This window comes from Salvelinus sp. IW2-2015, linkage group LG27, assembly GCF_002910315.2.
Source record: "Salvelinus sp. IW2-2015 linkage group LG27, ASM291031v2, whole genome shotgun sequence".
Taxonomy (NCBI): domain Eukaryota; kingdom Metazoa; phylum Chordata; class Actinopteri; order Salmoniformes; family Salmonidae; genus Salvelinus; species Salvelinus sp. IW2-2015.
This window is the reverse complement of record NC_036867.1, coordinates 27,248,357-27,265,877: the sequence shown is the minus strand read 5'-3', so window position 1 is coordinate 27,265,877 and position 17,521 is coordinate 27,248,357.

The window sequence follows — 17,521 nt, the reverse complement described above, 5'->3', positions numbered from 1 at the left end:
GTTTGGGAATGTTTTTATCGTTGCTGTGGGTACGACATCGTCAATGCACTTCCTAATGAACTCGCTCACCGAATCAGCATATTCGTCAATATTGTTGTTGGACGCGATGCGGAACATATTCCAATCCGCGTGATCGAAGCAGTCTTGAAGTCAAACTAATCACTTCAGTAAGTTGGCTACCAGCACAGTTCTATCCACCATTATAATTGATTTTGCTGATACTCTGTACTGGACCTTGTAGCCTACTGGCTTAGGCTACTTTCACCCCTAATTGAGATACATTTCTGCTTATAATTTACGACATTTGGTTGGCCATTTATTTGTCTACTGTAGTTAGATACACGCTGGTTCTCTTCTGTCATAACTTGTTGCCCCAGAAGACTAAATAAAGTAGTGCTCACCAGAATCATGTCTTACATCGATAGAATGAATGTATTAGTATTCTAGTTAACACTCATGAAGTTGTCTTTCGTTTAGGAAMCAGACAAAATGCAATAACTCCAAAACAGTGGAAAAATTGTTCCTCTGCGAAATGTCCAAATGTCATCAGTTTGAGCAGTTTTAACGAAATGAGAAGCTGAGAAAACGATGAAACAGGTTTCTTATAATACTTCAGTTCAACTTGGGTGCATATTGTATGTGGTTTAAATACTGTCTGCTTGCATAACAGTGTCAAAGATACCATGTTGCATTCACATTTTCTCAAGAGATGCTGAAAGAAAGACATTTCTCCACTTCTGTTCCCGAGACAAAATGTACATTTGTTGTATCATTTTACTGCAAGAAATGCATAATTCTGCAGGAGTTAATATTATATTAGGCTACATTTGAGAGGTTATAGACCTACAGTCAGTGTCCAGATTTATGTTGCTATTCTATTTAACCCATATGAACTTAAATTATGAATGTTCTGTTTATTCATGAATACAGGGATACTCATGAGCAGGATATCAAAGGTGCATGTAAAAAGCTTTTCCCGAATAAGACCTTAAGCAGGACATGAGCTACTATCCGGAATACTGTGCACATGTGAATGTGGTCACTGTCATTGAGTCTCAACCCACATCTCGGACCAGTCCAACTTGATTGATAGGTTAGTGGAAGAGTAAACGGATGAAGTAAATGAGGGGTGACAGAAGAACCTGCAAGATACCCCCCTTGGTAGAGCAAACCATTAAAGTGCACATGATTTCTCAAAAACAAAGGAGAGAAAGGAGAGTAAGAAATGATTCACGAATCACTCAGCTACGCTAAATCAAACAACGTTCCAGAACGTTCTTTGGGAGGTCAGAGGTCGTCTCAAGAGGGGTCAGCTGTCCCTCCAGTTCTGCTCGACGATGGCCGAGACTCTCTTCTCGTACTCCCGTTTGTTTTCCTGGTACAGCTGTACTGTTGGGATTCGGTTTGTCCAGCAAAGACTGGAAAGACAAGGAAGAAGTTCCATGACGAAACAGCAACAATGAAACATGGAGGTAAGCTTAAATGTGGGTATGGATCATAGACGTTATGGATAGATTACACTAGTGTAGGGTTCTCCAACTCTAGTGGAGCTACTAGCTGTGCAGGCTTTTGTTCCAGCCCTGCAGTAACACMCCTGACCCAGCTACTTATGGTCGAGACTCCAGAGAGAAGACCACGATTAGTTGAATATTTCAAGCAGGTGAGTTACTGCAGGGCTTCACAACAAGTAGCTCTGTAGCACAAGATTGGAGAATCCTGCACTAGTGTCATTGTCCACAGTAGATGAGTTATGCATGCCACTTCCTTGAGCTATGCAAACACACTGAGTAGACATACTGTGTATATGTGGTCAGTTAACTTTGATAATGAGGTTGTCCATACAACATACCTGGATAGAGGTGAGAATTGATGATATATCATAGGTTGGACTCCAGCGATTCTGAAGAATATCGAGACATACAGTGGGGCAAAAAAGTATTTAATCAGCCACCAATTGTGCATGTTCTCCCACTTAAAAAGATGAGAGAGGCCTGTAATTTTCATCATAGGTACACTTCAACTATGACAGACAAAATGAGAAAAAAAATCCAGAAAATCACATTGTAGGATTTTTAATGAATTTATTTGCAAATTATGGTGGAAAATAAGTATATTGTGCCTACAAACAACAATTCCTGCTCTCACAACCTGACTTCTTCTTTAAGAGCTCCTCGTCCTCATCTACCTGTAAGTAATGGCACCGTGTTGAATCTGTTATCACGTATAAAAGACACCTTCCACACCTCTAAACATCACACTCCAACATCACAGGCCAAGACCAAAGAGCTGGTCCAATAGTACACCGCAACAAATTGTACCGACCCACCGCGGGATGAGCTGAATCTCAAATAGTAAGCAGCTTGGAAATCAAAAAGAAGGGGCAAGGCCACTCTCTCAATAATTAAATTAAATGCCTTAGTTAGATGGCATGTTCAAATAGAACAAAGATTGTTTTAAAGAACCGAACGCGTTCGGCTTGCATGGCCTCGTTCAGGAGTTAACAAAAAAAGGAGAATACAATGACCTGCTTTGAAAGCTTTGCCAATTATGCCTTCAATGAAAAAGGTACTGAGTCCAATTGACCACCTACTAAAGCAATATAAACAATAAAAGGAATGACTGTACATGTTATCATAAGCATACAACTCAAGCTAGAAGTATCAGGAAACACTTAAAGTATCTTAACCTTAAATGGATGGAGAAGGTGTCTAGATATAGGCACAATGAATTCCAAGTACACTAGACACAGCAAACAGGGAAGCAGTCTAACATATGCTGGGCAATTTGAGCCAATGTCCCACGAGCATGCCAGCAAATGGACCTATCACGACCTACAGGAAGGTGGAGACATCATACTTCATTTAAACCAGGGTCACGTTCTACCGTATTTCTAGCGTTGGTTTGGTTTGTGTTGCAATGTGTACAGCCAGGAGACAGACGTCAGCGATGTTATATGGGTATATCGACACAAACAGTCTATATTATTCCTCGTTTGCAATAACTGTAGGGTTCTCTCTGCGTGCCTTTGGCTCTCATGTAGGGCCAGCGTGTATTGATCGGTTCTTCACTCGTTACTTGACGTGGTACCAATGTTAAAGGACATCACTCAGGAAAGCTAATGTAAACTCGCTGTTTGTTGTATGTGGGATAGCAACCTTACTCCTCCTTCCTATATTGGTGGGTCATCATCCAGAAGGTCGTAAATAGTTAACGCCACCAGCTGCGGGCTGTCTCTAGTCGAGCATTCTCTGTTTTGCTTTCTCATATTCAGTTTGTTCCATATGTAGTGCCAGCAACTTCGTTCCTGATTCAACGCCACTAGCAGACAGATATACTATCCAAGCCGTAATCTGGCCTGACCTCCAAAACAGTTCGGACGTGCCCAGCGTCCACCTATGACCATCCAACACATTTAGCTACAATACATATACGAGAATATCTAATGTTTGTCTCTGTAAATTACTTCGAAGACTTACAGTACCTCTTCCTTCCTCATATATTTGGGCGATTACTCCTGGGCCCCTACTAATAAAATACTTATGCATTCACAACCGCTTTGCAGGTTTAGGGTCTGTCATCATACGTCTCCTCGTTCGTATCTGCATGGTACGGCAGGCCGGCAGCCGTTAGTAAGGCTCACCCATCCAAACCCACGATGATGGAGCAGGCAGTTACGGAAGCGCCCACGCCTCACGACGCAATTGGTCTTGTGTGGCCACTCTCCTCTTTGTTGTCATGGTTGTTTGAGATTGGAATCAATCGCATCAAAGGCACCATGCCGGCTAATTTGAGGCACTCGACGCCCCCTACATGGGGTAACCAGTGCAGCAGTTCGAACCTTCAACGCCCTCTAACTATAGGCCCAGTCAGGCAGAAGTCGCTCAGGACGAAAGGTAAGCTCGGAGCAGGAGTGCCTCCGTGACAGAGGGCACTCCTGAACTGTAGGGAGTCATGATGTAGTGCCTCATGAACTGTTAGGCACTCCATGGACTGTAAGGTGCGAGAAGCGGACTGGCATGACCGATGAGGGATACACCGGGCGATCTCGAGCGTGAACCTGCCGTGTGTACCACCGGAAGCGCAGCGACTTCGAGGCAGACCCGCTACATGACTGTGGCCTCGCCGCATTATGGAACATGTCTCCTCTGGGAGCTGGTGACATGAGGTATGGCGTCTTAGTGGCGGGCTAGCCTGAGCATGGCTCTGGGCGCGCATCTCAGGGGCACGTTAACCGTGACCTGGACTGCCGAGGCCTCTGGCGCTCTACGCGGGACATGACGGACCGTGTGGCTGACGCAGGTAGATCTGCGCAGGCCTTCCGACTCGGCTGAGCGCTCCTGCGATCGTACTTCTCCCTGTAACCGGTGGCTGTGGGCATAGCGGCCTCCTGGAGCAGCTCACTGAGTGTCTGGCCGCTCTGCGTCTTTCTCACTGCCTACCCTCGGGGGCGGCTCCTGGGCAGCTATGCCTAGGACTTGAAGCACTTGACGTCAACTGCCGTCATACGTGCCACGGGCCTCTCTACCTATGTACTCGACCACTTAGCTCTGCCGTTGGCGTCCTGGAGCTTCTACATGGCACCCTGCCGTTGGCATCTGTGTCCCCGTGTCGTCGTACATCGACCGCGTGCGGGTTCATTGAACTCCCTCCGCCGCTGAGCTGAGCGCCGTGAGGCGGAGCTCCCTCTGAAGCATGCAACCGAGTGACACGGCGTTTGTGCAATGGGGCTCTCGTGCTAGGAAGGCGGGACCTGTCTATCCGTACCACTGGTCGCAGTATTTCCGGCGCTTCTCCTCCGCCCAGCCAGGTACCCACGAGTCCCGCTGAAGCCGCGCACGAGTCTAGGTGACGTTTGCCCGCTAGGCCGTCGTTCGATCCTGTGCACTCGCGACTCCAGACTATGGGTCGGCTTGGTCGTTCCAGAGCGGACTGCGTGCATCCGCTTCCTCGGCAGGCGACTACCCTGGTTACTGCAACTTCCCTGGAACGGCACGCTTCTCGTCGTAGCCCCGCAGGCTCGGCTCTAGTGCGTGCACCCTGGCCCGCTGGTCTCGCTTCCACGAGGCGTTCACCACGCAGCAGCTCGGCGGCTATTGCCGGGCGTTTCAGGAGGACTTGTGGCGGCAGTTACCCTTTTCCTGCTCCCGCATAGCCTTGAAGTTGTCGCATTGCCATCGATCCGGGTAGGCCTGCCAATTTCCTGTGCGAGCCTCGCCGACCAGGCGGGCGCTGGGCACGCTACTGTGCGCATCAGCTGAGGCCGAGTTCGGCCTGTCAGTTGACGCCGCAACGCCTTCATTGCGACTAGGCCTCTTGCAGCGCGCGTGCGCAGTATGCGCTGAGATGGCATCACATGACGTGCGCTCGCTGAGCCATGCCACTCCGCCACGACATGGCATAGCGCCGTGCTGCTGGCAACAGGGCCTCAGCCGGATAAGCTGCGTTGGAAGCCCAACGAGCAGCCGTCTGAGCATCCGTCGGCCCCAGCGCCGTCTGAGCGCCATCCGTCTCGCGGGACCCAAGCGCTTCTGAAGCCCTCCGTCTCGACCCCGCCCCTTCTGAGACTGTCGGTATCTGCGCAGTGTCTTGAGCATCCGTCCTGCCCAGCGCCTTACGACACCACGGTCTGCGCAGCGCCTCTGAGCCCATCCGTCTGCCAGCGCCTTTGAGCCATACCGTTGCCCAGCGCACTTCTGAGCCATCGTCTCCAGCGCCTACTGCCATTCGTCTGCCAGCGCTTCTGAGCCATATCCGTTCTGTCCCAGCGCCTTCTGAGCCATCGTACTGCACGACCATTAGAGCGCCGTCTGTCCGACCATTAGAGCGTCCGTCAGTCGAGAAGCCGCTAGAGCCGATCGTCAGTCAGACTTTCCAGGCCGCCAGCTCATAGCTGCCAGGCCGCCACCGTCAGAGATCCGAGCCGCCATTCAGGAGCTGCCAGAGACCGCCAGTCCAGTCCAGGAGCTGCCAGACGCCGCCGTTCAGGAGCTGCCAGAGCGGCCCAGCCACAGGAGCTGCCAGAGCCAGCCAGCCAGTCCAGGCGCTGCCGAGCCGCCCAGCAGTCAGGAGTGCCAGAGCCGCCAGCACAGAGTCAGAGCTGCCAGAGCCGCCAGCCCAGTCAGGGAGCTTCCAGACCCCAGCCAGTCAGAGCTCGCCAGAGCCCAGCCCGTCAAGAGCTGCCAGAGCGCCAGCAGTAGTGCCCTACAGTCCTGACTGCCCTACAGTCTTGAGCTTGCCTACAGTCGATGAGCTTCCCTACCATCATGAGCTGCCTACAGTCAATGGCTGCCTCTGTTCCGGACCTACCTCTCTGTCCCTGAGTTACCTCTCTGTCCTGAGCTACCTCCTCCTGTCGACTGTCTCGCTCTCATGTCAGGAAGGCGCTTTACGGAAGGTTCCTGACCATCGGTCGGGCGGCGCAGGTCGCCATAAGACGCTACGGATGGGAACCAAACAATGGTGGAGTGGTGTCCGCGTCACCGCCGGCAAGCGCCACCCAGAGCCCACCCAGACCCTCCCCTTGAGTTTACGGTGCGCCGGAGTTCGCCACTGAGGGGGGGTTCTTTCACGTTCCTGACCTGTTTTCTGTTGTTTTGTATGTGTTGATGGTCAGGCGTGGAGTTTTGGGTGGCAGTCTATGTTTTCTGTTTCTATGTTGGTTTTGGTTGCCTGGTATGGCTCTCAATTAGAGGCCGGTTTGACGTTCCTCTGATTGAGATCATATTAAGGTAGGTTGTTCTCACTGTTTGTTTGTGGGTGATTGTCTTCTGTCAGTGTCTTATGTTACGCACACACGGACTGTTTTCGTTTTTTTTTCATTCGTTTTTATGTCTGTTGTTCCTGTTCATGCGTTCTTCACGTTGTATGTAGTTCGGGTCCAGGTCTGCTACATTCCGTTTATTTGTTTTGTATTATTCAAGTTCTTGTTCTTCATTTTGTTTATTAAATCATTATGTATTCACAACCCGCTGCAGTTTTCGAATCACTACTCCTCTTCGTATGAAGAGGAGGAGGAAGCCCGTTACAACCAGGTATTTAGTGGCCTGTGTTGTAAATCCAAAACTTTCCCTTTGGTTAACTGTTTTAAGACGGTCCCCTTTTCTATAGAGCCGGAATATGATCAATACCCATAGCTTGTAGGGAGCAGGGTTGCCATGGTGTAAGATGTAGTGCCTTGCCATGGTTGTCTTCATTGCTACCCGTTATGGCGTACTTGTGTTCCCAAGCGATCTTGAAGGCGTCTCTTTGTCCGTCCAATGTTAGAACACCTTCCTAGTGTACTATGGAATATGTTGCTTTCTTATTCTAGACACTTCTCCCAGTCATATTTAAGGTTAGAACTACCTTCTTAGTGTTCTATACTTCTAGCTTGGATTGTATGCTTATTGATAACCATAGCTACAGTATTTCACCTTTTATGTGTATATTATTGCTTACTAGGTAGTGACCAATTTGTAACCACTCCCTCTTCTCAATTAGGGCTAATTGAAAGAGCTTCAAAGAGACATTTTTATTCCTTTTTTTGTACTCCCTGACGAAGCCATGCAGCCAAAACTGTCGGTTTTAAACAACCTTTGTTTCTATTGAACATGCCATACTAATAAAGCGCATTTTAATTCATTATATGAAGAGTGCCTTGTCTCCTTTCTTTTGATGACCAATTTACCCCTTTTCCAAAGAGCACCATCTATCTACCAAATACTATAGTGTACCTTAGCTCAGCGCTTCCCTTCCTCCTCTCTTCTAAAGGTAGCAGGCTATGTTTGAAGATCAACTGTGGGAGCAATTTTTAGGAAAGAAAGACATACAAGACCACTGATTATCTCTCCCGTCATGGGCTCCACGCAAGATCTCACCCTGTGGGTCCAAATGATCACAAGAACGGTGAGCAAAAATCCCAGAACCACACGGGGGACCTAGGTGAATGACCTGCAGAGAGCTGGACTAAAGTAACAAAGCCCTACCTCAGCAAGGGCATTGAAGATGAAACGTGGCTGGTCTTTCAGCATGACAATGATCCCAAACACACCGCCCGGGCAACGGGTGGCTTCGAAAGAAGCATTTCAAGGTCCTGGAGTGGCCTAGCCAGTCTCCAGATCTCAACCCCATAGAAAATCTTTGGAGGGAGTTGAAAGTCCGTGTTGCCCAGCAACAGCCCCAAAACATCACTGCTCTAGAGGATCTGCATAGGAATGGCCAAAATACCAGCAACAGTGTGTGAAAACTTGTGAAGACTTACAGAAAACGTTTGACCTCTGTCATTGCCAACAAAGTATTACAAAGTTGAGAAACTTTTGTTATTGACCAAATACTATTTTCCACCATAATTTGCAAATAAATTCATAAAAAATCCTACAATGTGATTTTCTGGATTTATTTTCTCATTTTGTCTGTCATAGTTGAAGTGTACCTATGATGAAATACAGCCTCTCTCATCTTTTTGAGTGGCGAGAACTTGCACAATTGGTGGCTGTAAATACTTTTTGCCCCACTATATATGACATCAGCATACACTGGGGATTAGAGGAAACACGACGAAACAGGATCAAAGCACAATGTAACATTACATTCCAAAAGGAAAAGAAGAAATGCCAGACTATCTGATGAAACATCTTGAGATGATCGGACTGTGTGTGGTTTGATACTCTTCCTGAACTCAAAATCAAATCACATTTTTTTGGTCACCATACACATGTGTAGCAATTTTTAATGCGGTGTAGCGAAATTCTTGTGCATCTAGTTCCGACCGTCAGTCATATCTAACACACATCTAACCAATTTCACAACAACTACCTTACACACAATGTAGGGAATGAATAGTATATCTACATATTGGATGGCCGAACGGCATAGGCAAGATGCAGTAGATGGTATAGAGTACAGTATATACATATGAGATGAGTAATGTAGGGTATGTAAACATTATACAAAGTGGCATTGTTTAAAGTGACTAGTGATACATTTATTACATACATTTTTTATTATTAAAGTGGCTAGAGATTTGAGTCAGTATGAGTGAGTCATTTTTGGTGACCGCCTCTGAAGTGTGCCTCAGTATTAGCAATAATAGTTCAGAGCCCTCTACTGTTCTCTCTACCCATCCCTCAATCCCCATCCCATGGTGCTTTTCCCTCTTATGGCTTTTCCTACACCTTTTCTGTTTTTAAGAATGTAGGAACAGTAGTAATAATAATAACAAAACATAAAAAAATGGTTCTCTGGGCGAAAAAGTCAAAATATATAAGTCAACATGAGTGCATATCCATAATCACAGTAAACTATTATAATAGAACAAAAAAAAGTATAATAGAACAAAAAAAAGTATAATAATATAATAAAACTGACTGAATGTACCTCCATGAAGAATCCCCTCCCCAATAGGCCCTTCGCCCTCAATAGGACACCCTCAGCACCTCCACCATCCCCATCAACCTCCCCCACCCCTCAACCACAAAACACAAATGATAATAATAGAAATTAAAATGTAAAAAAATATATATACCAAGATTATATAGATATATATATTTACACACACACACAAACATTCACAGGACACTCAACTTATCTCTTTTCCTACATCAGATAGGCAGGTGACATTTCCACCTGGATGACAGCACCTAAATCAGCAAGACAGAGATGCTCTTCATCCGAGGGAATGCCTGCCCAGTCTCAGATGTTAGATAATCCGAGATGATCATGTCATTTACATTCCAGCCCTTGTCAACTCCATATTTGACTTAACTCACACCCTGCTGGAATCCCTGCATTCTCAGATTCCCCTCTGTTATTAATCTCTATACTGTAATCAATAAAGTGTTTCAAAATGCTGTACTTTTATGAACATATATGTTCAGATCATTCCTGAGAGAGAAAGGGTGTAATATCTCCAGATGGGCATGTGGTACCCTTCCTCACCCATGCCAATAAGATGTTACTTCTTGTGGGGTCTTTACTTATACTCTCATACTTACTTTCAAGGCAATGTAAAATCAACCTACTGAAAATATACTGACTAAAGGGCAAAACAGAACTGTCAAATTATATTATAGCTGTGTCGTTGTATACTTGCGAACTATAATCTCAAGTGTAAAATCATTTTGTTGGGGAAAACTGAAATGGCCATCAAATATTTTTCCCAGTTTGCTGAATATGTTCTGAAGAAGTCGTCGATTGTCTTTTCAAATACGGACAAAGATGTTAACATCATGAGAAGAAATAGCAGTCACTCTCCTCTAAAACACTGGTATGTTCAATTTCTAATTTAATATAATTGTAGATAAAAAAAAAAATAAAAAAAACATTTATATGGATCTTTCAAGGTTATCTTTGATCCAACTTCTGACTAGATGGCCACTAAAACATTTAAATAATTATGTTACAAGAAACCTATACTATTCCCTTGTTCCCTGTTTGCTCATAAAAATACAGTTGAAGTCGGAAGTTTACATACACTTAGGTTGGAGTCATTAAAACTTGTTTTTCAACCTCTCCACAAATTTCTTGTGAACGAACTATAGTTTTGGCACGTCGGTTAGGACATCTACTTTGTGCATGACAAAAGTCATTTTTCCAACAATTGTTTACAGACAGATTATTTCACTTATAATTCATCTCTATCACAATTCCAGTGGGTCAGAAGTTTACATACACTAAGTTGACTGTGCCTTTAAACAGCTTGGAAAATTCCAGAAAATTATGTCATGGCTTTAGAAGCTTCTGATAGGCTAATATACATCATTTGAGTCAATTGGAGGTGTACCTGTGGATGTATTTCAAGGCCTACCTTCAAACTCAGTACCTCTTTGCTTGACATCATGGGGAAATCAAAAGAAATCAGCCAAGACCTGAGAAGAAAAATTGTAGACCGCAAGTTTGGTTCATCCTTGGGAGAAATGTCCGATTGCCTGAAGGTACCACATTCATCTGTACAAACAAAAGTATGCAAGTATAAACACCATGGGACCATGCAGCCATCACACCACTCAGGAAGGGGACGTGTTCTATCTCCTAGAGATGAACGTACTTTTGTGCGAAAAGTGCAACTCAATCCCAGAACAACAGCAAAGGACCTTGAAGATGCTGGAGGAAACAGGTACAAAAGTGTCTATATCCACAGCAAAACGAGTCCTATATCGACATAACCTGAAAGGCCTCTCAGCAAGCAAGAAGCCACTGCTCCAAAACCACTATAATAAAGCCAGACTACCGTTTCCAACTGCACATGGGGACAAATATTGTACTTTTTGGAGAAATATCCTCTGGTCTGATGAAACAAAAATATAACTGTTTGGCCATAATGACCATGGTTATGGGTGGAGGAAAAAGGGGGAGGCATGCAAGCCAAAGAACACCCTCCCAACAGTGAAGCACGGGGGTGGCAGCATCATGTTGTGGGGGTGCTTTGATGCAGGAGGGGCTGGTGCACTTCACAAAATAGATAGCATCATGAGGCAGGAAAATTATGTGGATATATTGAAGCAACATTTCAAGACATCAGTGAGGAAGTTAAAGCTTGGTCGCAAATGGGTCTTCCAAATGTACCCCAAGCATACTTCCAAAGTTGTGGCAAAATGGCTTAAGGCCAACGTAGTTAAGGTATTGGAGTGGCCATCACAAAGCCCTGACCTCTATCCTATAGAAAATTTGTGGGCAGAACTGAAAAACTTGTGCGAGCAAGGAGGCCTACAAACCTGGCTCAGTTACACCAGCTCTGTCAGGAGGAATGGGTCAAAATTCACCCAACTTATTGTTGGAAGCTTGTGGAAGGCTACCCGAAACATTTGACCCAAGTTAAACAATTTAAAGGCAATGCTACAAAAATACTAATTGAGTGTGTAAACATCTGCCCAACGGGGAATGTGATGAAAGAAATAAAAGCTGAAATAAATCCTTCTCTCTATTATTCTGACATTTCACATTATTAAAATAAAGTGGTGATCCTAACTGACCTAAGACAGGGAATTTTTACTAGGATTAAAKGTCAGGAATTATGAAATACTGAGTTTAAATGTATTTGGCTAAGGTATATGTAAACTTCCGACTTCAACTGTACATGTAAAGATGTATAGACTACTTGAAATTATGTTTTGCTACATGACCTGAGCCAACTGTGCCACTTCTGTGGGGAGGTGGACAGTAATGAGGAAGACACTAACTGGATATTTGCTTGTTCCCTTCTAAAGGCACATTTTTAGGAGTATAAATTTGTATAAGCAGTAATATTTCTAGAGGTAGTATCATCCGCTTTGTCTGATAATTAAATAATTGTAATTCAAGAAAATGTATTTAATGTTTTAAATATATTAACATTTTTCTTCATAGTTTTAAATATATTAACATTTTTCTTCATAAATTACAGATTGGTTGTGACCGCCAGTCCTGTATGAAAACCATCCCATCATTGGAGTATTATGTCTGCGCTGCCTGTCAGGACTAGGTTAGGCTTGAGTTCCAGGCGACGGTATCACCTGGAAAACTTTCCATAAAAAGTGGACTAAATGTTCAGTCGAGCTGTTGCAGCTTTCCAATATTTGTTTATGTTATTTGTCTTTTTATATTTGATTTGTCATTTTATCTTATTATGCAAAGATCAAAATGTGTATTTCTTATTTAATTTGTTTGTTAATTAACTTTGTGTTGTTTTTGTGTTATTGTGTATTATCATTATTTTCTTAAACATTTATTTTAGAAACATTTTGTAATGTTTGTTTCTTTATACTCTAATTTTGCTTTCTGTGGCACACACTACTGGTCAACATGAGCTACCAAAATTATTCTTAACATGGAACCAAACCGGCTGCGCGCGTGCGCCATCGTGCATACATTTATTTTTCTGTGGCACACAGAGTCAAATACAGAGTCAAATACTTTCTATATAACAAACTTCACGTCAGGATAGGCAACCGAAAATAATAATTAATGTATGTGTTATATTAAACATAGAGGAGGGAGTAAAATGTAGGCAAGCAATAAACATTTCAGAACTACTAGTCGAATAAGACATGGGAAAAATGACGAATTTCGGCAAAGAGATTTATTTATAGACTAACACACTTGAAACAAATAGGCAAACCGAAAACTGCAGACATTACTAGTGCCTCCCCCGCGATCAAACCGCCATAAAAAATAAAATGAAATGCAGCCTAACGTGATCATTGACAGCTGCCTTGAAGGACACATAAAACATGCTTTCTGCTTCTAAGATCAGTGAAATGTAGGCTAAACTGACAACGGAGTGAAGAGCAGAAATCTAAACTAGCAAGCAAGTCGCAGCAATGAAGAATTGAGTGCGTGCGCGTTCACGGGAAGGGGGGCGGAGAATTCTGGCACGGGGAGCTTTTCGGCAGAACACCGGTCAATGTTGACTTTTTCCAGGTATTACCAACCATAATTAATCCTACCTTTGAACCACCCAATCCTGCGGTGGTTGTACTTGGCTGGCAAAATTTAAAAAGCGGTCTCATGTTTTCAAGGTTTGACATGACTTATTCGTTTGTTGGTGATGATGATTGACAATGTTTTTCATAAAGCTGGCTTCACATGCGTCTTATTTGTGATTGGCCAATATTTGCATAACGTTATTTGACACGTCAAATAATGCATATTATCTTTTTTGACACTTAAAGACCCAAACAGGGTTCCATATATGATTTCGAGATTGATTTCAAGGTATGGCATGCACTTTTAGGACTACAATTAGTATGCATGGGCAGAACAATTTAAAATAGATTTTACAAATTATATTGCCATTGAGATTGTGGTCTTTGACCTACCTTAAAATTAGTCAAGTCACACCTTGTCCATCCAGGACCTCTACATCAGGTGGTGTCAGAGGAAGGTCTGAAAAATTGCCAAAGACTCCAGCTACCCAAGCCATATACTGTTCACTGGCCAACGGTGCCGGACCATCGGCTCTTGGACCAACAGGCTCCGAGACCACTAGTACCCCCAAGCCATAAGACTGCCAAATAGCCAGACCGTTAAATAGTCAATTAATGGTACCCAAACAATCTGCACTGACTCTACACACACCCACTACACTGTCACTCCCACACAAATTCATCACACATTAAAAAGACTACACACACACACTTTTACACTCATTTTCTGCTGCTGCTACTGTGTTCTTTATATTACTCTTATCTATCCGGATGCCTAGTCACTTTACTCGTACATCTGCACATTGATSTGGTAGCTCCATTCTTGTGTATGTTATTTTATTTCTCATGTGTTAGTTACCATTTTATTTTTAAAACTCTGGATCATTGGGGTAAGCAAGCATTTCACTTCACTGTAAAGTGTACACCAGTTGTATTCGACGCTTGTGATAAAATTTGATTAGATTACAGTAGTATTTCATGAAAGCACATGATTGTACATATGTATTATTAAGTCCAACACAGCCCTATAATCCCCATTTCAAATAAATGCTAACTGCACAAGCAAGATAAGAAGAAACAATCATTCAAAATAGTCATACATTTTAGCAATGCCATAGAAGCAAAAGGGAAGACTTTGTCAGGCATGCAATTTGATCAAATTTTTATTTCAGAAGACCCCAAAAAATGAATGTAAAAAGGACTGCGATAAGTCAGTTTATAGATTGTCTTCATGAGAAATACTGTTTGTAGTGCTCCAAGTATAGACAAGGAACAACAAGGTAAAAACAAACTCAGTAAAAACATTTTGGGGGGGGTTTGTTTGTGCCATAATAGATTTAACATAATTGTTGGCACAGAACCTACATGCCAAACACAAGTCATTTACGCTTTCTGTCTAACACAAAAATCTGGCATCGCCGTCTTATCATAACTCATAATTCTAATAACACGCACCTTTGAGAAACAAACTAATGCATTGTATGCAATACCATCACCAGACAAACTATGATCAGCTTACCACAATCACATCTGTTGTGCTACAACACAGACAATAATAGACTAAGGATTTCAAATATCAAATACAAAAACAACAATGCTATTTGTTCCCTTTGGTAGATGGGCCAAAGTGACTCTTCTCTCCATCCCCAGTGCAACAACGATGTTATGGTAACCATTGAGTTTTAAGGCAGGCTAGCGGCTGTAGGCAAAGTTGTGCCACTGCCGGGGCAGGTAGATAGACGGACTACTTACTTGGGAAGGGCCAGCCTCCCCCTATTTAGGATCCGTGGTAGAGGTGCATGGTACTGAGCACGGCCTGGTCGTAAAGCTGCTCGACGTGCACCGAGCTGCTGTGCTCCTCAGCCAGGTCCTCTGCCGTGTCCCCGAAGCCATGGTAGTGTCCGTAGTGCAGGGTGTCCCTCAGGTCGYTGGCCATGGCCTCCCAGGAGGACCGGTGGGACACGCAGCTGCTGGGGCTTCCCGTCAGGTGTAGTGAACCGCACATCTAATGGGCTGAACGCCGCCGGGTCTCCTCCGCCTCCTGAAAAGCTGGCCATGATGACAGCCCGTTTTCAGTGGAGGTAGCCAAGGCCAGCAGTCCCCATGGCGAGGAGAAGCTGGTCGACAGCACGGCAGCGTTGGCCCCCTTGAGGTGTGTTGGCATGTGGCCATTGGTGGAGATGGCACCATTCTGTRGCCAACCGTTGCCATTCGTCTGACCCATGGTGGCTTTGGGTTCATCTGCCGTAGAAAAAAAGTCAGATTCAATGTTGGATGGCACATAGCACACTTGGCAGGTTCATGAACACATAAATAAGTGGTAAGCATATTGATTTTATTTTGCAAACACGTCCTTACCTCATTCTCATGATACGTTTACCATTGTGGCTCTGCTCTGCTTGCAAAAGTRCTCACACCATCACACTTTTCCCTCCAACAGCTGAATTTGTTGTATCTGAGTTTATAGAATCATTTAGGCAATATTGATTCTAGCGCAGAATAGATTAAGTTTGAAAATGTGTATAAAATAGAGGCAGTGATCATGTCAGTCTTTCCTATGACCACTAGAGGGGGATCACACAACAAAAGTAAACCTTTGAATTTGACCCAGACAATTACTTTACCCCAGAGGACTTCAATGTAATTAAATGCCTATGAAATTTCATAACATCAAGGTCATCAAATAGGTTAATTATAATTATTAATTAATTATAGTACTTTGAGTATACATTCTCTCTCGATGTGCCTTTCAAACACACATGACAATGTACCATAAATACATACCCGTGGCCAAACTAGATTTGTACTTACAAGGATGAATAATTTAAATGGATACACTGTAACAAAACATTAATAGAAAAAAAATCTAGGCATACTATAAACATATGTAATTATTTATATAATGTACATTTGAAAGATACTGTGTCAAATTAATCACTACCATCCATATCACATTGAGAATGTATTATTTGCTAAGGGTTGTCAAATACAGTGATACAGGACAAATCCTTATTTAGCCTATTATACAATGCAGTCCATATTGTTGTATGTTTCATTAAACTGATTAAACTTAATTAAAATCTCAACTGGCCAACTTTATAGTACAAACAAGTTAATTTCTCATCGCTTCCCTTTGGAATTTAGAATCAGCCATGGGAGTAAGAAGTCTGCCCTTTGGCTCTTAAACACAGGATTTACAATGAGTTAAACCAAAGCCCCAGCTTGTATCTCGTTTTTTTTTATAGATCAAACAGGGTATGGGACAAGGTTATTATAGTTGTGATTTTGTATTAGTTTATATTTCTATTCGTTTTTCTATTTTTATTTGAAATTCAGTTTAGTTTCAGTTAATTTTACAAATTTTTATTTAGTTTTATAAAATCACATCTATTTTTTTGTTGTTGTATTATTTAATTTTACAGACAGAAAGTAGCCCATGTGTGGGAAGCTAGGAGCCATTTATGTCTCGTAGGCCTATAGTTGTTTTTTGAGGATGACACATCTTGCCACTGGGGGCAGTAACACAAGATGAAGGGTCAGGTCATAGGTTTGGCTATGTTTTAAAGGATTTTAATGTGACTTGGATTTAAAAAGGATAATCGTCGGTGTCTGACTCAGATTCAGATATTTATGCCACGCCATTTATAATCATGGCCAGCTCTGGTTGTTGTTGTTCACAGGTATTCTCTTGCCTGTTTGGAAAGCTTGATAACGATGTTTGCCCTGTTGTCAGTTACGAGTAGGCTCTTCTACTCTGGTATGTCCTATGCGTCCAATGTGTAGTCAATTAACACTCCGGTGTGTGGATCTAAAATCCAATGGAGGCAATAGACTAGACAGGGCCCTACCATCTGTTCTGGCCTTCTTGATGTGATTGACCTTCACACTGTCCAGAAGCCTCTTTCTATTGGCCAGGCCATTGAGGAGACCCCATATTGGTCAGAAATTCCATATTTGAATATTTTATAATAGCATAATTTCTCAAAAACGCTATCTCTGGTAGCGCAAGACAGTCTTGAAGAGCAGTCCAGGATGTTTGGGTGAAGGTACAGGAGAAGATTACATGGTCCGTAGTTTTGACCAAGGTTGAAACGAAGCCTTAGAAATTATTGAGAACGTTAAAGTGCACTTTAGCTTACAAG